Consider the following 25,145-nt stretch of genomic DNA (forward strand, 5'->3'; position numbering starts at 1 on the left):
AAAGTGACAAAAAGGGAAATTTTTAATTATGGAAACATTGGGAATTATATTATGACATATTAATTCAAGAAAGGATTAAATCGCAAAAGTGAGAAAAGTTTTGTTGCCCAAGAGTAAATACTCAAAATTTGAGGGATTAAAGTGTAAATACAAAAAATTTGAAGGACCAATAGTGTAAATATTTTAAGTGTGGAATAATCTAGAAACTAAGGAAAATGGATGAATTAGGACCAATTTGAAAAGGTGAAGAATTTTGAGGGACTAAATCATAATTTTACCAAATTAAGTGATGACTCAAGGATAAAATTTTTAAAGATTATAAAAGGAAAAATGATCAATTAGAAGAGAGAGAAATCTAGAAGATAATGATGATGTTGGAGATATTTTATATTAATTAATTAAATATTAGTTTATTTATATTTTAATTTGATTTTTAAATGATATTTTATTATTTTATTAGTATTTTATTTAGTATATATAAGAAAAGGAAGATGAAGAATCATCGATTCCACCATATTTCCATGCAACTAACCTGAGAAGACAGGAGAAGAAAGAAAGTTTCGCTTTCTTTACAATTTGGTCCTTCCACCAAAAAATTACCATTTTCACCTAGAAATCAAAAGAATTTCCATAGCTTCTAAGAGAGAAGAATAACAAGGAGACAATGGGGAGCTAGAATATCAAGTTAGATTCAAGAAATAGAAGTTGTAGGAGAGAGAAAATCAAGTTAAAGATTGAAATCAATAGCACAAGGTAAGAACATTAAGATTTCAATATATTTTTAAGTTTGATATTATTGAAAAAGTATGGAAATAATGTTATAGTAGAGTTTTATTATATAAGATCTTATGTTCTTGATATATTAGTGAAGAGAAATAAGGGAAAGTGATGGGAAATATTATAGAGAAAGGGAATAAGGGAGTTATACACCTAGTAATCAACATTTTGCACTAAAACAGTTTTGGACAGCAGCAGTAGGTTAACTTTGAAAAATCACCATAAATTGTGGAAAAAATTAGAGTATGAATAAAATATGTAAATAAATCTTATTGAGTCTAGTTTCTCATAGAAGAAACGGTGTAAGTAATGGAATCATAAATCATGAGATATAATAAATTTTGTGAGACAAGATCAGAATGAATTCAGGTTCCCCTATTCTGATTTGGAAAATAATTAAAAATTGTGAAAAAATAATTATGGGTTATAATTTATATGTTTATAATCCTTAATGAGTATATTTTCTATAGAAACAAACGGGAACATCATCCGAATTCTTTACAATGAGATAATTAATTTTTAGTGAAAAGGGGTCAGAACTGCCAAATAGTGAAACAGGGGAAATTTTAAAGAATAAACTGTACTTATTGGCTAAACCAAAAATTCTAAAGCTTTTATGGTAAGAATATATGCGAGTCTAGTTTTCAGAAAAAATTTACGGATCTCAATTCGGAGTTTTGTAGCTTAAGATATAATTAATTTAGTGACTATGACTTAAGTGAACAGCTTGTTATGAGTAAACAAGTTAATAGTGGTATTATGTATATCTCAAGGATATGGAATGGAGTGGAGGAGGAGGAAAAATATATGTGAATATTCAGCTAATATGAGTTTATTTTAAAATAGCTAATTTACATGTTTTAGGTTTAGGGACTAAATTGAATAATAGTAAAATTTTAAGGGTAATTTTGTAAAAATGTCAAAAAGTGACCAAATTGCATGAAATTAATTGATTTATTATTTAAATTAATAAATTGAATGAAATATTATTTTATATTAAGATTGGGTGGAAATTCGAGGGAAATAGAAAATTACCAAAATGTCCGTAAATTTTGGTATTTCTGCAATTTAGCCTGGTATGTTCGTGTAACTTGAATTATATTCTTAGATGATTGAAATATATATATTGGATTGAGAAATTGATTTGAATTGTGAACATGAGAAATTGTGAATTGAATGAAATGGAAATGAAGCTTTGAATTACATGAGTAAATATCGGGTCTCGTAGGCCCTATTTGTTATGAATATAATATTTCGAGGATATGTTGTAAAGAATTATAAAAGCAGGTTAAAAATTTGAAAGTTTTAATTCGGATGAAATTTTGTAACTTAGTTTAATACGTATGCAAATGTATGTCTTCTAGTAATGCCTCGTACCCTATTTCGGCGTCGAATACGGGTAAAGGGTGTTACAATATGACATCGCCAGATTCGGTCATAACGTTTAGACCGGGTTTGGGGTGTTATACTGTAACCGTTCTAGTCGATCTCAACTCGTTATTCTCGTTTTCAATGAGCATGATACCTACTTTCTTTGGCACGCACTAGACCGGGCTTACCCATGAACTATCTGAGATGGGGTAAATTATACTTGCATCTAACCACTTGATGATTTTTTTCTTGACTACGTCCTTCATGATGGGGTTAAGTCTTCGTTGTCCATCAATCATACCTTTTTCACCATCTTCTAAGATAATCTTGTGCATGCATACAAATGGACCAATTCCGTGAATATCGGCTATGTTCCATCCGATAGCCTTCTTGAATTGTTTCAACACCAGGATGAGTTTCTCTTCTTGCTCAGTAGTTAATTCTACTGAAACAATCACAGACAGAGTAGAAGAGTTACCTAAATAAACATATTTTAAATGTGAGGGAAGTATGTTCAGTTCTAATTTAGGTGGCTCCTCGGTTGACGCTTTTGGTTGGGCATCATCTCTTTTCTCTAACTCTATATATTCAAAGCAGGATTGTGGATTAAATCCCCTTTGATTAGCTTCTAACAAAGCTAAGTATTCATCCTCCTCTTCACCATTTGGAGGATCTAATGTCCAAATTTGTTCCAATGGGTTCTCAACATAATTGAGTTCCTTCTCCAAGATTAAATCCTCTAAATTGGACACTGCAGAACAATAATCAATTGTGTCAAGAAATCGCATGGACTTAAAAACGTGAAATGTTACCTGATCATCCTGAACACGCATAGTAAGCTCGCCCTTCTGCACATCAATAAGGGTCCTTCCGATTGCTAAGAATGTTCTTTCTAGGATGATTGACACCTCTTTGTTTACTTCAAAGTCTAGAATCACAAAGTCAGCAGGAAAGATAAATTTGTCTACATGTACCAACACGTCCTTGATTTTTCCTTCTGGATATGCTAAGGATCGATCTACTAATTGAAGTGTAACCGTAGTAGGTCTAACTTCACCTATCCCCAACTTCTTAAATATTGACATGGGCATCAAGTTTATACTTGCACCCAAGTCACATAGTGCCTTACCACAATATGTTGCTCCAATATTGCAAGTTTTGGTAAAACATCCAGGATCTTTCAATTTTGGGGGTAGTTTGTCTTGAAGATATGCATTGCATTCCTTCGTTAGGGCTACCATCTCAAATTCTCCAAGCCTTCGTTTTTTAGACAAGATGTCCTTCATGTATTTGATGTAGTTCGACATTTGTTCAAGTGCTTCAACCAACGGGATGTTGATATGAAGTTGCTTGAGTACGTCTAGGAACTTCTTGAACTGAATTTCCTGCCTCTTCTTCTGAAGTCTTTGAGGGTAGGGTGGTGGAGGTTTCTTTATTGGAACTAGTTGATTCATTTTCTGTGGCAATTCTGCATCTAACGGAGTTATTAGTTGATCAGCATTAGCTGGTTCAGAAGTTACCTTGTCGGATTTTACAGTTTCAATTTTTGGTGAAACTGAAATTTCAACACTCGGTTGAACTTCCTCTAAGTCGTGAGTGTTAGCTGGCTCCTTCTCAACTTCAACAGAATTGGGCTCTAAAGTCTTTCCGCTCCTTAATGTCAATGCTTTACAATGCTCCATCCCTGGATTCCTCGGATTCTCTGTATCACTAGGTAAAGCACCTTGTGGTCGGTTTCTGAGTTCAGTTGCAAGCTGGCCTACTTGATTCTCCAAATTTCTTAGAGAGGAATCATTTTTTTCCATGTATGCCTTCAATAGATTCTCTAGGCTATTGGATGGTTCAGCTTGGGTTGGTTTCTGAGCCTGTTGGGAAAAACTTGGTGGCTGGGTCGATCTAGGTTGGACATAATTGTTACTGGTTTCTGCCCCTTGGTTACTCCAAGAAAAATTCAGGTGGTTTCGCCATGATGGGTTATAGAAATTGGATTACAGCCCTTGCCTTCTGTAACCGGAAAAATATATAGGAATTATTAAAATGTGATTTTATGTTTTATTATATAGTTTTCATGCATAAAATGGCTTATTTTATATTAATTTAAGCATATTATATTTTAAAGCTATGAAGTGGGTCATGCATGATTAAATTAAATAATAAAATATAATGTAATACTTTAATAACTCATTTTAAATATTTCATTAATAAAAATTGGGTTTAATTAATTAAGTAAATTAATTATTTAAGTAAATTGATTAATTAAAGTTGTTAAATTAATTTATTGGTCCTCTAAACTATCTATTATTTTTAACAAGTCTAAGGATTTTCTTCTAGTTGTAAAACCGTCCAAGTGGGGACTATGTCAACCCAATTTTCGACTGCACATGGCTGATTATAAACCAACTTTTGGTTTAATTATACAAGGTCCTCGAAGAATTGAAGAAATTAGAGATTTACCTAAAGATTTGCACTTGACCAAGTCTCAGTCCTGAATTGTTGTGCCATCCAAACTGACCAAAAATCAAGGAAAAATCAGCTTGATTTGCTTAATGTATGGCCAGCCAACCATGGGAGATTTTTCAAAGGATGAACACCCCTATTTTTAGTAAACTATCCCCCTCTCCTCACCTATAAATAAGACCCTCTCATTCATTCATCCATCATTCCTCGCTTCTTATCATTCTCTCCTCTCTCAATTTTCTGAACTCTCTTAGCTCTCACGCCTATCATCATCCTTGCATAAGGATTTCAGCAAATTAAAATCAAGTTTCCTATCGATCATGTTTTCAATTGAAATCAAGTTTGTATTTCGTTCATATGTTATTGAAATGCACCTGAATTAGCTGAGCGATCCTAACCAGACGACGGCTAATGAACGTATAATTGAAATGTGCATGCTCAATTTAGATCCTAACCCGATTAAATTGTAAGTTGCATAACAACCCTAACCAGGCTCTGTTATCTACATAGTTTTTAGATTTGTGTGATTAAATTGTTTCAAACCTAACACGTCCCTGTTACCTCACACGAATGCTAAGAAACCCTTAGTAAATAAGGATCAATAAAATGCATATTTACTAAGTCAAGGATTCCGAAAGGACCTAATTTGGTTTCCAAACTCATGAAAGATTGAGTTGCCATGCAATGTTTTTTTGAATATTATTAAGTATGATGATAATATATTAAGTTTAATTAAAGTAATTTTCCTAGTTTATTTATGTTATAATTGTTGCAAATTGTGTTTAATTATGATAAAATCTACTTCATTCATATAGTCTGCATACTTAGGAAAACTAGCATTAGAGATCATTGCATTTAATTTAATTTAGACACCACTTCTCAACTATATTGTGTTTTTATTTTTTTCAAACTGTTAATATAATTTTACAAGTTAAATGGCTTAGCACAAGCACAATCTTTGTGGAGACGATAACTTGATACTTACTTATTACTTGATAACGACTGTGTACACTCGCACAAACTTGAGCGTTACACCTTCCTCGATTTTGGTTCTGGTTACCCATTTAATACACAGATTCTGGGTTTGTTGGACATTTTTTGAACAAATGTCCTTCCCCACAATAAACACAGGCTACATTTTCAAATTGATTCAGTGGCTATGCTGCAAAACTATTACACCCATTAGTAGTAAGATTTTTTAACATTGAGGATATTGATGATACTTGAGATGTGAGTGAAGTAAGAGCGTCTACTTCATGTATTTCAGTGACTCGTCTTCCTGACGATGCTCGATTGGTTGGCCATTGATAATTGTTGCTGGCAATCCTCTCAATGATTTCATAAGCCTCATTATAAGACTTAGAAAGGAGAGCACCATTAGTAGAAGCATCCACTACCATCCTCGTGTGAGCATTTAGACCATTATAAAATGTCTCAAGTTGTATGCAATGTGCGATTCCATGATGAGGACACTTTCATAATAATTCTTTGTACCTTTCCCATGCCTCATACAATGACTCATCATCCATTTGTTGGAAAGCAGTGATCTCGTTCCTCAACTTAGTATTCTTGCTAGGCAAGAAATACTTCATAAGGAATTTTTATGCTAACTCTTGCCACGTTGAAATTGACTTTGGTGGTAATGAGTTCAACCAAGCTTGAGCTCTGTCCCTTAGTGAATATGGGAATAGCTTCAATTTTAAAGCATCTTCGGGTACTCAGTCTAACTTGAAAGTGTAAGAGCCCATTTTTGCTCGGCCCATTAATAAAATAAACCAAATTAAAAAATAATCCAATAGCAGTCCATTACAGCAGGCCTAAGAGGGCCCAAATCAGTCCAAAAACTACCCAACTACAAAGTGACCCTAAACCTAATTTTCTAAACCCAAATCTAATAGCCCGATAGCCCAAAACAATTTCAACAAAAAAAATCAACAGTAAACCCTAAATCCCCTGGCGCCGCAAGCTCCCAGGCGTGGCCTCCTCCCACGCACGACTCCGCACGTACGCCGCCCTCCACGTCACCGTACGACCTCCGTACACCTGCAGAAAATCAACACGCAAAGAGCGCAACAAACGAGCAAAAGACAAGCAGAAAATATCACAACAAAAGAAAAATTGTAAAGGAAGAAAAACAGAAAGAGGGGCGATCTTTGTATTTTTCTTTTGGCTATATAAAGCCATAACAAAATCTGTAAAAGGGGATAAAAAAAAGAAATAAAAAAGGATCGATTTCAAGGTGATTTTTTTCTTCGTGTTTTTCGGTTCTTTCATTTTTTTGTATACATTTAGATATAAAGAAAAAAAGAGTTAAAGGTATAATCATACCTTCGCGCGCCATTGGAGCCATCCTCTACTCTGTCCGAATCAGAATGAGAGAGAGGAGCATTCTGGCTTTCAAGGTGGCGATGAGGGAAAGGGCTCACCTGTGTGTCGAAACCATCGAGTCATCGAACCCTAGTTCGCTTCTTAGTGGTCGGAGATCGGAAGGGACGAGGGATTGCGGCGCGTTCCTGAGTAAATGAGGGCTAGGGTTTCTTTTAGTTTTTTTAGGTTTCATTTATTTATTTTTTTTAGTTCTGTAAAACTTAAAACGACGCCGTTTAAGTCACTTAGTTTTAGCAACTCGCACGGTGACCCGACCAGGGGATGATCCGCGCGTTCTGACTTATTGGTTTATTTGCGCTGAGAGTCCCTCTTTGTTCTGCGTTGTTTCAATATGATTTCTTTCAAAATTTTCGATTTATACCATATCTTTTATTATATTGTCATTTTAGTCCATTTTTAAACGGCATCGTTTCTGTGTTGACTTGGATTGTTATGATGTTTGTGTTTCATTGTTGGTTTAGTCCTTCAATATTGAAATAGATTTCACTTTAATACGAATTTAATTTCCTTTTTAATTCAATAATATTTATAAGTATAATTAGCCTTACTTTCATACATATATTATAAAATTAAGCATTATCTGTAATATTTATTTTTAATAGTGCTTAAATTTTAGAATGTAATAAATTATTAGTTTCGTTTGTATTTTATTTTTTTAAATTCATTATACACCAATATTTTGAGTCAATTGCATTTTAGTGTTGTTTTCTTTTGTTATTATCCTAATTTCATTTAAGCTTCGATTTAAAATTAGTTGATTATTACTTTCAATTTCAAAATACTTTTCATATTTAATTTTGATTTCAAAAGTTCTTTTTTAACAAATCAATTTTCATATTCATTGTCTTTAATATTATTTTAATATTTAGCTTAATATTGTTTTTAAACATTTTTTGTATAAATTTCTATAAATAATATACAAATTCTTTCATATTATTATTTTAATATGCTTTAAATTTATTGAATATTATTTCAAAATTACTATGGTATATTATATGTTCAAATTTGATATTATCATTGATTCATTTGTTCTTGATACATTTCTATTGGTGACTTTATATCTTTGAATAGTGTATTTTAAAATATAACTTAAATCTTATTTTCATAATAATATTGTATGAAAACATTTTTAGTATTTTTATATATATATAATATAGCATTAACTTTGAATTAACTTTTTCCCTTTTATATAGTTCTAAACATAAACACTTTGTCACTTAAATTCAATTTTTTATTGGTTTTATTGGGTGTTTATTTAAGTTTGTATGATGTGATTTAAATTAATGTAGGTATTTGCATGACATTTATTGAATTGTTTTTAATTTAACTTTAGATTGTATTGCATCTTTTTACATTATATGTGTTGCTATTCGATCATGTTCCATTCGTAAGAATTGTATTTTATTAAAGCACTACAATCATTCAAATTCATAATTTTCAAAATACTCGGTATCCAAAATTCTCGAGAGAATTATGCCCTAATTTACTGGGCTTCAATTCTCCTTGTTGGATTTAAATAACCGAATACCCCTTTTTCCAAATTGAATATAGAAATTTCATAAATAAAAACTCATTCTCGAGAATTCGACACGTTGTGTCCTAACGCATTGGATATGACATGTTATTTTCTCGAGACGAGGACAAATAAAAATAAAGGCAATATTCGATATTTGGGAACTTGGTGAAATCGAACCCTAACTTATTGGGTTTTGATATTCTCTTTTGGCCCCAAATAATCAGATATCCTTCTCAAAATGCATAGTTTTTAAAAGTCAAATTTAACTTCAAAATAAAAGGATTGTATTTTAAAATCTTTTCAAAATCTCGACATTAAGACATTAGACAATCAATTCGGTACCAATTTTGGGCGTCACGAGGGTGCTAACCCTTCCTCGTGCGTAACCGACTCCCGAACCTGTTTTCTCAAAATTCGCAGACCTAAAATTGTTTTCAAGGTGATCCGATCACACCATAATAAAAGATCGATGGCTACTCCCATTTCTGTTTTCATTTTAAAAGTCGATCCCTATTTTTTAAATTTAAAAGTGGTTTCGACAGCTTAGCGAATCCGCTGGGGATGATGAGAGTCAAGCTGTAAATTGATTATTTTCTGTCTTATTATCGAAAATTGATTTGAAAAATTACGATCCTCTTTTTGCATTTGTTTGTATAATTACTGCTGTGTACCTTAGCATCATACTGCATAAGACTTTTTAGTCTTGTCCTTGTAAGTGGGAGTGTGAAGCTACTCATTCATGAGGTTTTCACCTCCGCGCAGGATAGTGAATCACTTTCGAGATACATCCGTACCTATATCTTTGTGAGATTTTCATCTCCATGCAGCCATAGGGAAATGTATTCCCCTGAACCGAACTCGATCTGTATGAGCCTATAATGGGTGAAGATTGAGGAATCTACTGGTTCGGGTACCTTGACTTTAGAACCAACCCTCATATAGTGGACTTAGGAACTTAACCTAGGTAGAGCCACTCCAAATCCCTAGTGGTTACCTGATTAGGTACTTTCTATTTTCCTTGTTTGCTTCTATTTTGTACTAACCCCTCTTGTTGTGTTTTGATTATGATTGCATTGCATTTGCATCTTAGGAAAGAGATATTGATTCAAGTCCGATTATTAAATTAGAAAGCTCATGGAATACAAATTCCTTGATAAAGTGGAAAACAATACGACTTCCCGAATATATTCTGAGAAACACAAGAATGGCGATGGAAGATTTCGTGACCCTGCCTCGTGGCCTGAGGATTTAAGGCGATTGTCTAAGAGCCTTCAACGTTCCACTCCCTTAAAGAAGCTGACAAGCTTTATGAAGATGGGCAGGTGATGGATCGCGACCAATACCAGGAAAGTAAGCTAGCAATGGCATACATTGGAAATTGGCGAGATTATCTCAAACATGCGCATGAAGAAGAAGATAGATGTTGTTTCTTGGAATATAAGGGCGAGGCCGTACATGTATCCATTTTATGTAAAGGAATTTGCTTTCTAGAAAAGTTTCCTAAATGTAATTGAATCAAAATCAATGTCTCTTTAGGCATACATTTCATGCATTCATATTACATGCATTAAAGTCTATTGAAAGGGTCTAATTGAGTAAATTTATTTCAGCTAATCTGGAAACCAAAAAAAGCTCACCCATTAAGCATCAGTACGGTACTCGTCGAAAGACTAAAGAAATTGACCAAAGATTGGAGAAACTAGAGCAAATGCAAAAGGATATGCCAGAACGGTTACAAGTGCAAATGCAAGAGTGGTTAGATAAAATCCAAGAAGACATGATGGAAAAATTGATCAAGGCTCAAAAAGATGCGATGGCTGAATTGACCCATCTACTGACTAAGGGAGTAGGTCCTATGGTAAATGATGAAGAAGAATACAAGGATAGACCTATCTATCCTCTAGGCTTTACGCCTCTGCATGCGCAGATTCAGACCGAGGTACCTTCGCGCAGATCCTCTGTTTCAATTGAGCCTTAGCAGTTTCAAACTGATGTATCAATGCCGATGAACTTTCAGGCTGGATCAGGTTCTAATCCTAGAGATAACCCAGTGAATCTTGTTATTCTTGATTTCGATGAAATGGCTGAAAAAGAGAAGGCAAACGTCGAACTGTCAAAACAATGGGAGGATAGGTGTAAATGGCTGGAGGAAAAATTCAAAGCCTTGGAAAACGCCGATATTCACCATGGAGTCGATGCAAAGGATCTGAGCTTGGTTCCAGACTTAGTACTCTCTCACAAGTTTAAGATGCCTGAATTTGAGAAATATAGTGGGACCAGTTGCCCAGAAGCCCATATCACCATATTCTATAGGAGAATGACTGGGTATATTAACGATGATCAGCTATTGATACATTGTTTTCAAGATAGCCTCATTGGAGCTGCGTCAAAATGGTACAATCATTTGAGTCGCACCGAGATTGGTTCATGGAGGGACCTAGCACAGGCATTCATGAAACAATACGGTCATGTAACGGATGTGGTTCCCGATGGAATCACGTTGCAAAGCATGGAAAAGAAATCGAGCGAAAGTTTTAGGCAGTATGCACAGAGGTGGAGGAAAGTTGCAGTCCAGGTTCAGCCACCCTCTTGGAGAAAGAGACGACAATGCTCTTCATCAATACGCTGAAGGCCCCGTTCATTACGCATATGTTAGGAAGCGCAACAAAAAGCTTTTCTGACATAGTTATGAATTGTGAAATGATTGAGAATGCTATAAGAGCTGGAAAAATTGAGGCGGAAGAGAGTGATAGGAGGTCAGCCCCAAGGAGAAGAGAAAATGAGGTGAACAACACAGGTTACTCAAGGTCAGGGGTCGCTAGCCAACAAGGTCCATCAAGACAAGAATCTTATGTGAAACAAGGCACTGAGAACCTCCAGTTCACACCAATTCCGATGTCGTATAAGGAGCTGTATCAAAGCTTATTCAACGCGCACATTGTTGCCCCTCTCTACACAAAGCCTCCACAGCCTCTGTACCCCAGATGGCACGACACAAATGCACACTGCGAATATCATGTGGGAAATACGAGACATTCCATAGAAAATTGCATTGCCTTTAAGAAACTGATTGAAAGGCTTATCAGTATGGGCGTCGTTAAATTTGATGATTCCTCCAGTGCGGAAAATCCATTACCCAATCATAATTGATAAATGGAGTGAATGCAAGGCACAAGCAACTGAAGAAGGGACCTAGTTAAATATCTGCCCCTACAAATCTGGACTGTTCTAAACAATTCGACTGCGGAAGAAAACCCTATAGTCTCTAGAGCTTTTTAAAGTAATGTTCAGAACATTTTTTCTGTTTTTAGCCTAGAAATGATAGAAATTCCTTTGCGAAATAGGCTTATGTCTGAACGTTATTATTTTAATGAAATACATCTTTGCGATTATTTTTGAGCCAATGTTTTCATTCTTTACAGATAATTCTATATTCTTTCATTCTTTTGGATTTTCTTCCAAACCATCATTCATTCGTAATCATATTGTATAAATAATTATTCATAAATTTATACATTCTTTTGTATATTCTTTGGTGCTTATTATGGGTCCCCGGATATCAATTACATGAATGACTCTACTACAGACCCAGATTTTCCTTTTGAGCGGGGCATGTATTTAGAGAGATCTCATGACTTTGGAAATGACATAGATCCAGCTTTTCTCAGACTTGTTGAGGATGGTAGAACAAGAGAACCGACAGATCCTACCTCACGAGGAATCATTAGAAATTGTGAGCTTGGTGAAGATTAGTATGGACCTGACCATAAAGACGAAGTGAGACCTTATTAAATCACTCTAGAATTCGAAATGTCTTTGTATGATCATACCAGGATATGCTCGGCTTAACCACTGAATATGAAATCTGCACAACAGCGCAATGTCAAAATTTACAGTATGAACAATGCAATTTTTTGTCGGGGCAATGCCTTTCTTGTTGAGTCAGCATAGCTTTGCCCATTTGAAGTCGAGTTTCCATCTCTTCAAGTTGTTGTTGGATTTTATCCTGATTGAAGAAGAAGATCTAAAGTTTTCTGTTATAGTTTTGCCCCAAAAGGCTCTATGAAAGAAATCTGATACCAAAGAAGGTTTTCGCATATAAGATAAAAGTGAGAGATCTTATGTGGAGGACTTTATCTATAAAAATATTGATTCTGATCAAAAGGGGATAACAATGACTGACCTAATCCCAAGAGTTCAGTTCAAAAAAAAAATCAAATCAAAGTCAAAATAAAAATATGAAAAGCGAAAAAAGAAAAGAAAAGGAGAGGCTAAGGCGAAAACTCGCAAAGGGCACTTTGTGACCAAATGTGATTTTGAGTTGAAAACCCAAAAGGGGGTGACTCAAACTTCGAGCAAAATGGGGCATGGACATTACCATTATCGAAGACTTCTAATGGGCATTGCTTCACTATTAAGATCATTAATTACTTCATCAATTGGATAGAGACTACTGCATGTGTCAATGTCATCATATGTCAATATAGAATTCCAGAGAGGATGGTATTGGAAAATGCATTGAACTTGAATGACAACACGATAGCTAAGTGCTGTAATCAGTTCAAAATCAGACACCATGGTTTGTCACCGTACTACAAGATAATGAAGTTAAAAAAAAGATGAAAAATGAAAATGAAAATGAAAAAGTGAAAGAGTAAAATGGAGAGGCTAAGGGGAAAACCCGCAAAGGGCACCTAAGACCAAAGGGGATTTGAGTTGAAAACCCGAAAAGGGCGGCTCAAATCTTGATCAGAATGGGGCATGAAGTGATCAGAGCAACTTGTATCTTGATCAGATTGGGGCATGTGGTAATCTTGTTATACCTGAATCAACAAGAAAGGGTAGGCAACATCTTGGGGCATCGACGAAGCACTGTAGATCTCCTAAACACATGTCCATCTCAAAATGGTCTTCAGAAAGTTTGTATAGAGAACTTCAAGCTACGATATCTGGGGCACCCAATTCCCATATTATTCGTTGTTCTTGGAATACTTTTTTTCCTTTCCAAGATATACATTCCCAATTAATTTCTTTGTCATCCTTCTTTACTATTTTTGATAATTTGTTCTTTCGAACTATGCTCAGAACCAACTTTATTCTTATCCATTGTTATGACCTTTTTGTAAACATGTTGCATTGGAATAATGATTAATGGACTAATAAAAATTTCACAAAGGAAGTTTTGCATATTACTCTGAAAAGTTTCTAAATAATATAGGAACCTGAAACAGGACTATTGTTTAGAACACACCAAGTTTAAAGGTTGGAAATTTGAGAAGGAATAGTCTAAATTTAGACATTCTCTTTTGATTTTTGTCAAATGCATTGATTGACAAGACGCCATGTTGGTGATTAAGCTTAAATAAACAAGCAAGCGATGATCATCAGGCAATAGGAGGAGGCTACCTTGGAGAAGAGAGCCTCTATTTGCGTATGAGTCTTTGGTACGACACCCTGGGAATGGTGTAAGGAACCAAAACGACGTAGATCCTATATCCTTGAATTCGGATAAGAGAAGACTGAGAAAAAGCCACATATTTCTACCCTCGGATTATAGTGGGAGAATGATGGTACAATTTTTTGTGCCCCAGTGGATTAAACTTTAAGGTTTACAGTGGGGGGCAACCTGGCTAAATGTTTCTCCAGAAAAGCCAGTCAAGTGAGAAGGTGTTGTAGCACGTCAATCACAAAGCCTTAATAAACTTCGAGTAATGACAACCTAAGCAGGATCATTCTCAAAAAAATAAAATTCCGCATTCATGCAAACACCATTTACACATGTCTAGTTAGGAGCATTTGATTCATTTTGATCATGCCATCCTAATCATTAGGCATAATTAGGTTCATTATACAGGTCATGTTCCCCAGAGAACAGATCAATAAAGATAAAAAATAAAGCCTTGCCTCCATCAGTTACAGTGGAGCTGGTTGAAGATAGCAGATCTTGCTTTCCTGTGTTAACAGCGAAGCAAATTGAAAATAAAGCCTTGCCTCCATCGGTTGTAGTGGAGCTGGTTGAAGATAGCAGATCTTGCCTTCCTGCGTTAACGGCGAAGCCGATCAAAAACAAAGCCTTGCCTCCTTCGGTTGCAGTGGAGCTGGTTGAGGATAGCAGATCTTGCCTTCCTGCGTTAACAGCGAAGCAGATAAAAAACAAAGCCTTGCCTCCATCGGTTGCGGTGGAGCTGGTTAAAGATAGCAGATCTTGCCTTCTTGTGTTAACAGCGAAGCAGATCGAAAGCAAAGCCTTGCCTCCATCGGTTGTAGTGGAGCTGGTTAAAGATAGCAGATCTTACCTTCCTGCGTTAATAGCGAAGCAGATCGAAAACAAAGCCTTACCTCCATCGGTTGAGTGGAGCTGGTTAAAGATAGCAGATCTTGCCCTCCTGCGTCGACAGTGAAGCAGATCGAAGATTACAAGTCTTATCTCCCTAAGCAGTAGTGGAGAAGACAGAACAAATCAATCTTATCTCCCTGAAGTTGCAGTGGAGCGGATTAAAACAATAGATCTTATCTCCCTAAGCAATACCAGAGCAGATCGCATCGGGTCTTATCTCCCTGAAGTTACAGTAGAGCAGACTGAGAAAACAAGTCTTATCCCCCTGAAGTCACAGTGGGGTAGACTGAAGAAGCAAATCTTATCTCCTTGAGGTTGCAGTGGAGTATATTGAAGCCACAAATCCTATCTCCCCGACGTCGAGGCACCAATGCCTATACCTCTGAAGATGCAGTAGGATGGAATGAGGCTACTCAAAGAAGAAGAGCACCAACGTCCAAACACGACCGGACAAAATTGGTCTTCTTTAGTCTTTGCTCTATTCTCGTTATACGACAATGAGCAAAGAGGGGCAGTTGTAAGAGCCCATTTTTGCCCAGCCCAGTAATAAAATAAACCAAATTAAAAAATAATCCAACAGTAGTCCATTACAGCAGGCCTAAGAGGGCCCAAATCAGTCCAAAAACTACCCAACTACAAAATGACCCTAAACCTAATTTTCTAAACCCAAATCTAATTGCCCGATAGCCCAAAACAATTTCAACAAAAAAAATCAGCAGCAAACTCTAAATCCCCTGGCGCCACAAGCTCCCAGGCGTGGCCTCCTCCCACGCACGCCTCCACACGTACGCCGCCCTCCACGTCACCGTACGACCTCCGTACACCTGCAGAAAATCAACACGCAAAGAGCGCAACAAACGAGCAAAAGACAAGCAGAAAATATCACAACAAAAGAAAAATTGTAAAGGAAGAAAAACAGAAAGAGGGGCGATCTTTGTATTTTTCTTTTGGCTATATAAAGCCATAACAAAATCTGTAAAAGGGGATAAAAAAAGAGAAAAAAAAGGATCGATTTCAAGATGATTTTTTTCTTCGTGTTTTTTGGTTCTTTCATTTTTTTGTATACATTTAGTTATAAAGAAAAAAAGAGTTAAAGGTATAATCGTACCTTCGCGCGCCATTGGAGCCATCCTCTACTTTGTCCGAATCGGAATGAGAGAGAGCAGCGTTCTGGCTTTCAAGGTGGCGATGAGGGAAAGGGCTCACCTGTGTGTCGAAACCATCGAGTCATCGAACCCTAGTCCGCTTCTTAGTGGTCGGAGATCGGAAGGGACGAGGGATTGCGATGCGTTTCTGAGTAAATGAGGGCTAGGGTTTCTTTTAGTTTTTTTTAGGTTTCATTTATTTATTTTTTTAGTTCTGTAAAACTTAAAACGACGCCGTTTAAGTCACTTAGTTTCAGTAACCCGTGCGGTGACCCGACCAGGGGATGATCCGTGCGTTCTGACTTATTGGTTTATTTGCGCTGTGAGTCCCTCTTTGTTCTGCGTTGTTTCAATATGATTTCTTTCAAATTTTTTGATTTATACCATATTTTTTATTATATTGTCATTTTAGTCCATTTTTAAACGGCATCTTTTTTGTGTTGACTTGGATTGTTATGATGTTTGTGTTTCATTGTTGGTTTAGTCCTTCAATATTGAAATAGATTTCACTTTAATACGAATTTAATTTCCTTTTTAATTCAATAATATTTATAAGTCTAATTAGTCTTACTTTCATACATATATTATAAAATTAAGCATTATCTGTAATATTTATTTTTAATAGTGCTTAAATTTTAGAATGTAATAAATTATTATTTTCGTTTGTATTTTATTTTTTTAAATTCATTATACACCAATATTTTGAGTCAATTGCATTTTAGTTTTGTTTTCTTTTATTATTATCCTAATTTCATTTAAGCTTCGATTTAAAATTAGTTGATTATTACTTTCAATTTCAAAATACTTTTCATATTTAATTTTGATTTCAAAAGTTCTTTTTTAACAAATCAATTTGCATATTCATTGTCTTTAATATTATTTTAATATTTAGCTTAATATTGTTTTTAAACATTTTTTGTATAAATTTTTATAAATAATATACAAATCCTTTCATATTATTATTTTAATATGCTTTAAATTTATTGAATATTATTTCAAAATTTCTTTGGTATATTATATGTTCAAATTTGATATTATCATTGATTCATTTGTTATTGATACATTTCTATTGGTCACTTTATATCTTTGAATAGTGTATTTTAAAATATAACTTAAATCTTATTTTCATAATAATATTGTATGAAAACATTTTTAGTATTTATATATATATAATATAGCATTAACTTTGAATTAAAATTTTCCCTTTTATATAGTTCTAAACATAAACACTTTGTCACTTAAATTTAATTTTTTATTGGTTTTATTGGGTGTTTATTAAAGTTTGTATGATGTGATTTAAATTAATGTAGTTATTTGCATGACCTTTATTTAATTGTTTTTAATTTAAGTTTAGATTGTATTTCATCTTTTTACATTATATGTGTTGCTATTCGATCATGTTCCATTCGTAAGAATTGTATTTTATTAAAGCACTACAATCATTCAAACTCATAATTTTCAAAATACACGGTATCCAAAATTCTCGAGAGAATTGTGCCCTAACTTACTGGGCTTCAATTCTCCTTGTTGGATTTAAATAATCGAATACCCCTTTTTCCAAATTGAATATAGAAATTTCTTAAATAAAAACCCATTCTCGGGAATTCGACACGTTGTGTCCTAACGCATTGATATGACATGTTATTTTCTCGAGACGAGGACAAATAAAAATAACGGTAATATTCGATATTTGGGAACTTGGTGAAATCGAACCCTAACTTACTGGGTTTTGATCTTCTCTTTTGGCCCCAAATAATCAGATATCCTTCTCAAAATGCATAGTGTTTAAAAGTCAAATTTAACTTCAAAATAAAAGGATTGTATTTTAAAATCATTTCAAAATCTCGACATTAAGACATTAGACAATCAATTCGGTACCAATTTTGGGCGTCACGAGGGTGCTAACCCTTCCTCGTGCGTAACCGGCTCCCGAACCTATTTTCTCAAAATTCGCAGACCTAAAATTTTTTTAAGGTGATCCGATCACACCACAATAAAAGATCGGTGGCGACTCCTATTTCCGTTTTCATTTTAAAATTCGATCCCTATTTTTCAAATTTAAAAGTGGTTTCGACAGAAAGAATCGCTCACCTCCATAAATAGTCTTAAGTATAGGTGAGGATCTTCGGTAGGCATTCCACTGAATTGGCCCTGTAACAGCCCGATTTTGGGCCTAATCGGAACAGTGGTTTCGGGACCACAAATCCGAAGAGGGAAAATATTATTGTCATTATATTTTTATGGTCTACAAATTCACGGAAAAATTTCGTAAAAATTTCGTTCGAAAATTTCGACGTTTGGGCACTCAATTTAGTCAAAATGACTAAATTGTAAAAAGTGAAAAAGTTGAGTTCTACATGTTAGAAGTGTCTAATTGTTATGAAATTATAAATTGGGGGCCCTTATATGGCAATTAGGCCATTAGTTAATTGATGGACAAAAATAGACATAAGAAATGGGTGAAATAGATTTTTTTTCAAATGGGGGCATTTTAGTCATTTAGTAATAAAAAGAATTAAAAAGGGAAAAAGATGGCAAAATGTGCTCATCTTCTTCATGGTGAACGAAATCAGCAAGGGGGAAGCCATAGTTAGGGTTTTTAAGCTTCCAAGCTCAATAATCAAGAAAAACGAGAAGACTACCTCAAACGGGGAAAAGAGAAGATAGTGGAGTAAATTGTAAAATTACGATATTTTGCACCGAGGTAAGTAAACATGTGATTTAATGCATTATTTTTGATATTATTCAATATATGTTGATATTTAATAGAGCATAGAATAAATATTAGTCAAGATCCTAAAAAAGTGGTTAAGTTGGGAAATGTGGTAAAGTGTTGAAAACACGGGTTCCGGTTGAACACTCGGAATAAGCCGGAGTACATTGAATACGAAGGGGGTTGCTAAGTGATGATTCCCCGACTCATTGGTGGTTGCTAAGTGCTGATTCCACCGTATCCTTGAATATAAAAGGGGGTTGCTAAGTGCTGATTCCCCCAAGGGGTTGCTAAGTGATGATTCCCCGACTCATTGGTGGTTGCTAAGTGCTGATCCCACCGTATCTTAAATGTGAAAGGGGTTGCTAAGTGCTGATCCCACCGTATCTTAAATGTGAAAGGGGTTGCTAAGTGCTGATTCCCTTAATTACTGGTGGTTGCTAAGTGCTGATCCCACCATATCTTAAATGTGAAGGGGTTGCTAAGTGCTGATTCCCCGAATCACTGGTGGTTGCTAAGTGCTGAATCCACCGATAATGGATAATATTTCGAGTGATCAACAGAAAAATTGGAAAGGTGAATATATATATATAGATGGTGGATAAGATTATATGAGCAATATTGGGTTTAATACTTAATCAACCGATGTGTGAGATTGAAGGAAGTATCAAAATTACAAAAGAGAAAATTTAAATGTAAAACTGTTTTGAACAACAACAATTGCGAAATTTTGAAAAATCACCATAAATGGTGGAAAATGAATCAGAGATTGAGTAATATATGAAATTTAATCTGAATGAGTCTATTTTCATATGAAAGAAACAGGGCAAGCAAAAGAGTTGTATATTTTGGGATATTTAAATTTTATTGAGACAGGGCTGAATTGATTTTGAAATCCCCTGTTCCAACTTTGGAAAATCACCAAAAATTGTACAAAAATAATTATGGCTTGAAATGTACATGCTTGAATTTATTAATGAGTCTAATTTTAATATAAATAACTAAGAACATTTTTCAAATTTTTTTATAGAGATTTAAGTAAATTTTAGTTAGGATATGTCAGAACTATCGAGCAGTGAAACAGGGGAATTTTTAGAGAATAAACTGTACTAATTGGCTAAACCAAAAATTCTAAAAATTTTATGGTGGAAATTTATATGAGTCTAGTTTTGGGGAAAATTTACAGAACTTCATTTGGAGTCCTGTAGCTCTAGATAAAAATAAATTGGTGACAGTGACGCAGAAAAATAGTTTGCTGGAAATTGAACAAACATTGAAATTTATGTGTGATAAAAATTATGTTACTTTGTAATCTTGTGAGAAATTTATTTATTTGTCATATGTTTACTTACTAAGCTATATTCTTACTCGTTTTTATTTTCCCCTAATTATAGTGACATTAGCCAGTTCGAAACTTGGACGAAGTCAGGAAATCATCCACACTATCATCAACTTTTTGGATATTTTGGCAATCAACACTTTTGAAACATGGCATGTATAGATGACTTTATGTAATGTGGTATAAATATGTATATATAGTATTGTTCGGTTTAATAAGTAGGTGATTATTAATGGATAAATTATGTCTGAATATATAACTGTAATTGGTTGGAAATATTGAAGTTGGTTGAAATTGTCTTTGGAAATCTGCAGGGTTTTATGTAAAAATAAGCAGAAATGCTGCTGAAATTTTTATAAAAGAAATTATAAGTGTTTGAGTTCTAATAATACCTCATACTTTGTTTCGGTAAGGAACACGGGTAAGGGGTGTTACATTTTAGTGGTATTAGAGCTACGATTTAGCCGATTCTCAGACTAATAAAATATGTGTGAAAGTCAATCTATACATGCCATAAATATATTGTGATAGTGTGATGATTTCTGACAATTTAAAATTTTGTTTTATATAGTAAATGGATCCTGACCGAAGTGTAGCAGATGATGTTGAGAGTAACGTGTCGGTTCCCACACATGGGACCGCGCATGAAGAAAGTAGACATGAGACGCATAGTTAGGATGAGGCTCGGGAAACCTTCCTTCGAATGATGTGTAATTGGTATACAGACTGTTCGTGCAAATTCGAATGTTCAACCTCCTTCACCCCTTCCTATTCCTCAACCGGTCCCCGTAGCTCCATAAAGTGTTGATTTGGTAAGATCAAGTAAACCTCCCGTTGACAAAATCCTAAAAAAATGGGGCTGAAGATTTCAGGGATAATGTTGATGATGATCCAAAAAAAGAAGAGTTTTGGCTTGAAAACTCTATCTGGGTATTTGATGAACTATCTTGTACTCCTGAGGAATGTTTGAAATGTGCTGTGTCTTTACTGAAGGATTCAGCATACCGTTGGTGGAAAACATTAATATTGGTGGTTCCAAAAGAAAGAGTTACCTGGGACTTCTTCCAGGAGGAATTCAGAAAGAAATATATAAGTCAACGGTTTATTGATCAGAAACGCAAGGAGTTTCTTGAGTTGAAGCAGGGCCGAATGTCTGTGGCAGAGTATGAAAGGGAGTTTATTAGGCTCAGCAAATATGCCCAGGAATGTGTACCCACGGAGGCCATTACGTGTAAAAGATTTGAAGAGGGGTTAAATGAAGATATCAGATTGTATGTTGGGGTTTTAAGGTTGAAAGAATTGTAGTACTGGTTGATCGAGCCTGTAAAGCTAAAGAATTGAGTAAAGAAAAGAGAAGAGCGGAGATTGAAGCTCGAGATGTAAGAAAAAGGTCAGCGAGCAGGACATTTCAATCCCAACCAAAGAAGCTTAAAGGGATGGATCCACGATCAACTGGTTCAGTTGGATATTCACGTAGAGATTGAGGGAAATCATACCCCAGAGCTAAAACTCAAGCTACCTCAATGGCAAGTGTGGGCAATGTGGGGAAGAATAGATCTGAGTGTCGACAGTGTGGCTGGCGACATGCTGGTGAGTGTTTGGGATTTAGACGAGCTTGTTTCAGGTGTGGTTCTCAAGAACACTATATAAAAGATTGCCCTGAGAGAATAGAGGAAGAAACATTACAGAGAGTTGGGCCGAGTGATGCTGTTAGTAGAGGTAGACCACTGAGGAATATTGGGAGCAAAGTCAGTTGTAAAAGTGTGGTAAAAAATATAGCTGGGAGATCAGAAACTAGAGCGCCTGCCAGAACTTATGCCATACGTGCTCGTGAGGATGCATCATCTCCTGACGTAATTACTGGTACATTTTCCCTTCATGATATTGATGTTGTTGCTTTGATTGACCCTGGGTCTACTCATTCATATGTATGTGTGAATTTAAGACGACTCTATGAGACTTTGCATTGACTATCTTCAGCTCAACAAAGTGACTATAAATAACAAGTACCCTTTGCTGAGAATTGATGATTTGTTTGACCAACTAAAAGGAGCAACAATGTTTTCAAAGATTGATCTGAGGTCTGGTTACTATTAGTTGAGAGTTAGGAAGTCCAATGTGCCAAAGACCGCTTTCAAAACGAGGTATGAACATTATGAATTTTTGGTAATGCCTTTTGGGTTGACTAATGCTCCAGCTATTTTTATGGATTTAATGAACCGAATTTTTCGGCCGTATCTAGATAAGTTTGTGGTGATGTTCATAGATGCTATTTTAATTTATTCTCGGGATGAATCTGAGCACGCTGAACATTTGAGAACTGTGTCGCAGATTCTGAGAGAGAAGAAATTGTATGCTAAATTCAAAAAAAGTGAGTTTTGGCTTCGTGAGGTCGGATTTTTGGGACATATAGTTTCAAGTGAAGGTATTCGGGTTGATCCAAGTAAAATTTCAGCAATTGTTGATTGGGAGCCGCCAAAGAATGTGTCCGAGGTTAGAAGCTTTCTGGGCTTAGCCAGGTATTATAGACGGTTTGTCAAGGGATTCTCAATGATTGCTTCTCCTATGACTAAGTTACTACAGAAGAATGTCAAATTTGAATGGACCGATAAATGTCAACAAAGTTTCGAGAAATTGAAGGCTTTATTGACTGAGGCACCAGTGTTGGTACAACCTGAGTCAGGGAAGGAGTTTATAATTTACAGTGATGCATCGTTGAATGGTCTTGGATGTGTGTTAATGCAAGAGGGCAAAGTAATAGCTTATGCTTCGAGACAACTGAAACCGCACGAGAAGAATTATCCAATGCATGATTTAGAATTGGCTGCCATTGCTTTTGCTTTAAAAATTTGGCTTCATTATCTGTATGGTAAGAAATGTCGAATCTTCACTAATCATAAGAGTTTGAAGTATTTAATGAATAAAAATATTTGAATTTGCGACAACGAAGATGGCTCGAGCTAATAAAAGATTATGAGCTAGTGATTGATTATCATCCTGGAAAAGCTAATGTTGTTGCTAATGCCTTGAGCAGAAAATCTTTATTTGCTTTGAGAGCTATGAGTACGAGATTAATTTTATCTGATGATGGTTCAATTTTGGCTGAATTGAGGGCTAGACTGATATTCCTTCAGTAAATTCGGGAAGCACAAAAGAATGACAGTGAATTGCAAGCCAGGAGAGCTCAGTGTGAAGCAGGTGTTGATTCAGATTTTCGAATTAGATCAGATGATTGTCTAATGTTCCGAGATAGGGTATGTGTACCGAGAAATGATGAGTTGATACGAACCATTTTATGTGAGGCACATAGTGGTGATTTGTCAGTTCATCCAGGTAGTGTGAAAATGTATAATGATTTGAGGAAATTGTATTGGTGGTCGGGCATGAAAAGGGATATCTCGGAATTTGTATCAAAGTGTTTAATTTGTCAACAAGTGAATGTTGAGCATCAAGTACCATCGGGTTTACTTCAGTCGGTAATGATTCCAGAGTGGAAGTGGGATAGCATCACGATGGATTTTGTGACGGGATTGCCTTTGACTCCAAAGAAGAAGGATGCTATTTGGATAATCGTTGATAGATTGATAAAGTCAGCCCATTTCATTCCAGTACACATTGATTACTCACTTGACAAGTTGGCAGAGTTATATGTTGCTGAAATAGTGAGATTACACGGGGTGCCTAAATCTATTATATCGGATAGAGATCCGAGGTTCACATCGAGGTTTTGGATAAAGTTGCAAGAAGCTTTAGGTACAAAATTGAACTTTAGTACTGCGTTCCATCCACAAACTGACAGGCAATCAGAAAGAGTGATTCAAGTTCTTGAAGACATGTTCCGGGGTTGTATTTTAGAATTTGAAGGCAGTTGGGAGCAATATCTACCATTGGTTGAATTTTCTTACAACAATAGCTATCAGTCAAGTATACGAATGGCACCGTATGAAGCATTATATGGCCGTAAGTGTAGAACTCCTTTATATGGGACTGAACTCGGTGAAAACCAGATTCATGGAGTTGACTTGGTGAAAGAAACTAAAGAAAAAGTGAAAATAATCCGTGACTGTTTAAAGGCTGTTTCAGATCGGAAAAAGTATTATGCAGATTTAAAGAGGAAACAAATTAAGTTTCAAGTGGGCGATAGAGTGTTTTTGAAAGTATCTCCATGGAAAAAGATTCTGAAATTTGGTCGTAAAGGAAAATTGAGTCCACGCTTTATTGGACCGTATGAAGTTATTAAAAGAATTGGACCTGTAGCTTATCGGTTAGCTTTGCCGGCAGAGTTGGAAAGAATACATAATGTATTTCATGTATCGATGTTACGACGCTATCGTTCTGATCCTTCACATATAGTTTCTCCTGCAGAAATTGAAATTCGACTGGATATGACTTATAAGGAGGAACTGATAAAGATTTTGGCTCGAGAGGTCAAACAGTTAAGAAATAAAAGTGTAGTCTTAGTGAAAGTGTTGTGGCAAATACATGGAATGGAAGAGGCTACGAGGGAACCGGAGGAAGTTATGAGGAAACAGTACCCAAACCTCTTTTCCGGTAAGATTTTCGAGGACGAAAATCCCTAAGGGGGGAGAATTGTAACAGCCCGATTTTGGGCCTAGTTGGAACAGTGGTTTCGGGACCACAAATCTGAAGAGGGAAAATATTATTGTCATTATATTTTTATGATCTACAATTTCACGAAAAAATTTCGTAAAAATTTCGTTCGAAAATTTCGACGTTTGGGCACTCAATTTAGTCAAAAGGACTAAATTGTAAAAAGTGCAAAAGTTGAGTTCTACATGTTAGAAGTGTCTAATTTTTATGAAATTATAAATTGGGGGTCCTTATATGGAAATTAGACCATTAGTTAATTGATGGACAAAAATAGACATAAGAAATGGGTGAAATAGATTTTTTTTGAATGGGGGCATTTTAGTCATTTAGTAAAAAAAAGAATTAAAAAGGGAAAAAGATGGCAAAATGTGCTCATCTTCTTCATGGTGAACGAAATCAGCAAGGGGGAAGCCATAGTTAGGGTTTTTAAGCTTCCAAGCTCAATAATCAATAAAAATAAGAAGACTACCTCAAACGGGGAAAAGAGAAGA

The 25,145-nt window shown here is 35.3% G+C and overlaps 1 non-coding gene across 1 annotated transcript; it reads left to right on the plus strand.

Moving 5' to 3' along the window:
* Nucleotides 1-6,060: 6,060 nt before the first annotated feature.
* On the plus strand, nucleotides 6,061-6,167 carry LOC121220434 (small nucleolar RNA R71). The gene has a single exon (XR_005917636.1). It is a non-coding gene; the product is annotated as a small nucleolar RNA R71 (small nucleolar RNA).
* Nucleotides 6,168-25,145: the final 18,978 nt, after the last annotated feature.

The sequence above is a fragment of the Gossypium hirsutum genome, chromosome D08 (genome assembly GCF_007990345.1).
Source record: "Gossypium hirsutum isolate 1008001.06 chromosome D08, Gossypium_hirsutum_v2.1, whole genome shotgun sequence".
Lineage (NCBI taxonomy): Eukaryota > Viridiplantae > Streptophyta > Magnoliopsida > Malvales > Malvaceae > Gossypium > Gossypium hirsutum.